Source organism: Mus caroli, unplaced genomic scaffold (genome assembly GCF_978045245.1).
Source record: "Mus caroli unplaced genomic scaffold, Mus_caroli_1 scaffold_39, whole genome shotgun sequence".
NCBI lineage: Eukaryota > Metazoa > Chordata > Mammalia > Rodentia > Muridae > Mus > Mus caroli.
The window spans coordinates 1485195-1488164 of NW_028227294.1; positions in this window are offsets into that span (position 1 = coordinate 1485195).

Genomic DNA, 2970 nt, shown 5'->3' on the forward strand with positions numbered 1-2970 from the left:
TCCATGACTGGCATTTATAAATTGACTATTCATCAGAAATATGTAAGGCTTTTACAAGAAAAAAATCCCTTTTCATTGTAAATGAATCTATAAAATAATAATACCTAGTTTCCTGAAAAACTTAGACTATAAAGAAAAAATTTTAGATGGTAAAACTTATAAAATTATGTATTAAATTGAAATGAGAATATGGAACCTTGCACAAGGGCATCTTCCTGAAGTAGCAATGAATTTGAGCCATGTGATAAGATCCAGGAGTGATATGATAATTCAGACAAATTAAAGAAGTAGGTTAAAGTCCAGTCCATTTGCTAACAATTGTGAGCAAGGCTGGAAAAGAAATGCAGAAGTTTTCAGGTAGAATACCAGAGGAAGTGATCTCTTCAGTGTTATATCTCTGTGAAGAAAAACATTCAAGAGTGATTTGCTTACAGTCAACTGTCGTTATGGAGGGTAGCCTGGTGGCATGCAGACACAGGTGCTGGTGAAGTCACTGAGGATTCTATTACTGGATTCACAGGGACCAGCAAGAATAAGACACTGGCACTGATCTGACAGTCTTTCACCTACAAGGTCATATTTCCTCCTACAAGGCCTCACCTACTAATACAAGGCCACATCTTCTAATTTCTCTGAAGTAGTGCCATTCCCTTATGACCAAGCACTGGAATACATGAGCCCACAGGTGTCATTCTTTTTTCTTTTTTTTTTTTTTTTTTTTTTTTTTTCGAGACAGGTGTCATTCTTATTCAAACCACTGCAGAAAGCAAAATTAGAAATCCACTGAAGTATAATTGTTGCTTTGTTCGTAATTAAAATTATTTCCAGGACACCATGTAAATAGTGAGAGCTATGCATTATCCAAGTTGAACTGCTCTTGTCTGTAGTTACCATTAATATGACTTTGAATAGTTTATTTTTTGGTATATATTCTTTAGTAATTTAAATATTAAATAGGGTTGGAAGGAAGGCACAGTGAATAAAAGTGCTTGCTGCTAATCCTGGAGTACTGCACTTGATCCCTGGACACTACAATCTATACGCTAGAATGGAATCCCTATATTTCCTCTGACTTCTGCATAAGCACAACCCACATGCACTGAATAAAAATGTAAAACTAAATTAATAATTAGTTAAATATAAAGTTAAATTAATTAACTTACTTTTTAAAGCAGGGCTACGGAGAAGACCCATTAGTGACTCATGAACTATGCTAATTTAGGGTACCAAGTTCTGTTCAGAGCACCTATATCAGGCAGCTCACAACATTGGATAAGTACATCTCTAGCTGTTGGGAGTCTTAATTTTGACTTCTAGATCCATTGTCAATATCACCTGCATATATCAACATTCTAACATATATATTTTGTTGAAACTATGTTTTAAATCTTTACAGACAGAAATAAAGTTTATATTAATGACCCAAAATTATATTGTAGCATAAATTAAGGATACAAATTCTAAGTTAACAGAATGTTGAATTTAGTAATTTCATTAACATATGAGAGAAGTGTTTTCCTAGGACAATGTTCTCTGTTGTATTTAAGTTCTGTTTTAAAGTTGTATAAATAATATATATTTTATGTGCCTTTTGTGGACAGGCATTTTGAAACCCATGTACCTATAGTTCACTCATGATATAGTTATCTGTAATTTTGTATAAGTGCATGTGTGTGTGTGTATGTGTGTGTATGTATATATGTATATATATATATATATATATATATATATATATATATATATATATATATATATAATGCATATGTATATATACGGCATAGAAATATATCATAATTCATTTTCTCTGATTAATAAATTTTATTTTTCATGCTTTATTATATGTGTTTGGGTGGGTTTGCCCACACATGTATCTGGGCATTGTGTGTGTATGTGCTGTTTCTGGATACAACAAGAGGAATCAGATCTCTTCAAACTGGAGTTACAGGAAGTTCTTACTTGCCATATGGGTGTTGGGATTAGAAGAGAGCTCTTGCAGGAGAAGCAATTGCTCTTAACTGCAGAAGCATATCTCCATTCGCAGGAGAGATAACATAGAGTCGTTTCTAGTTAAATGTCTTATAAATAGAGTTGTTAGAAATTCACTCATGAATATTTTTAATTAAAAGGTGGATTTATTATGCATATAATGAAGTCGATTATCATCTTATACAAATTATAAAACCACATTTTGAAATGTCTATTGTCTATCAGAAATGCAGGAAGGTTTCAGTTTCTTTATAAAATGTTATTGTTCGAAAGTACAATGTTTTCCTTATCTCAATCTTACAAGTTGATATTTTAAATTACAATAATTTTAAATATAATAATTTATATACTACATACTGATTACCTTATTAAACATTAAATATGTTTTTAGAGTACAAAATAACTGAGTTTGTTTCACTCATAAAGACAGATTTATTGATTTACAAACACCATTTAGTAGATGTCTACATAATACAGGATAAACTTTTTATTTCAAAATTTGTACCTTCATCTTGTCTGTAAAGATATTTTTATAAATTAGGTGATTTTTGAAACCTTAATATATAGAACATGATATTTCTTGTAAAATCATTTTAGTTCACATCAAGGCTTATGCTTTGTCAGGGTTACGTATTTTCTATTTATTTTGTGCTAACAGCCATACCTGACATATACATTCATGTTCTTTAATACATAACTATCCTCTTGAATGTCAGTAATTCTAATGCTTGTATGATTGTTATGTTCATATGATTATTTTGAATTATTTTAAAGTGTAACTTAAATATTTAATAAAGCAATTGTTTTTTAATGGTTCTATACTCTACAAAATTATCTTCAGCATGTAATAGAATGTATATTTTTACAACACAAAACATCCTTTGTTTCATTATTTCTCCAATAATTCAATTCAAAGTGTTGTTTTTCACATTATTTGTTTCCTTTTAAGGGACTGTGATTAGGCACTGAAGTACTTCAGAAAAC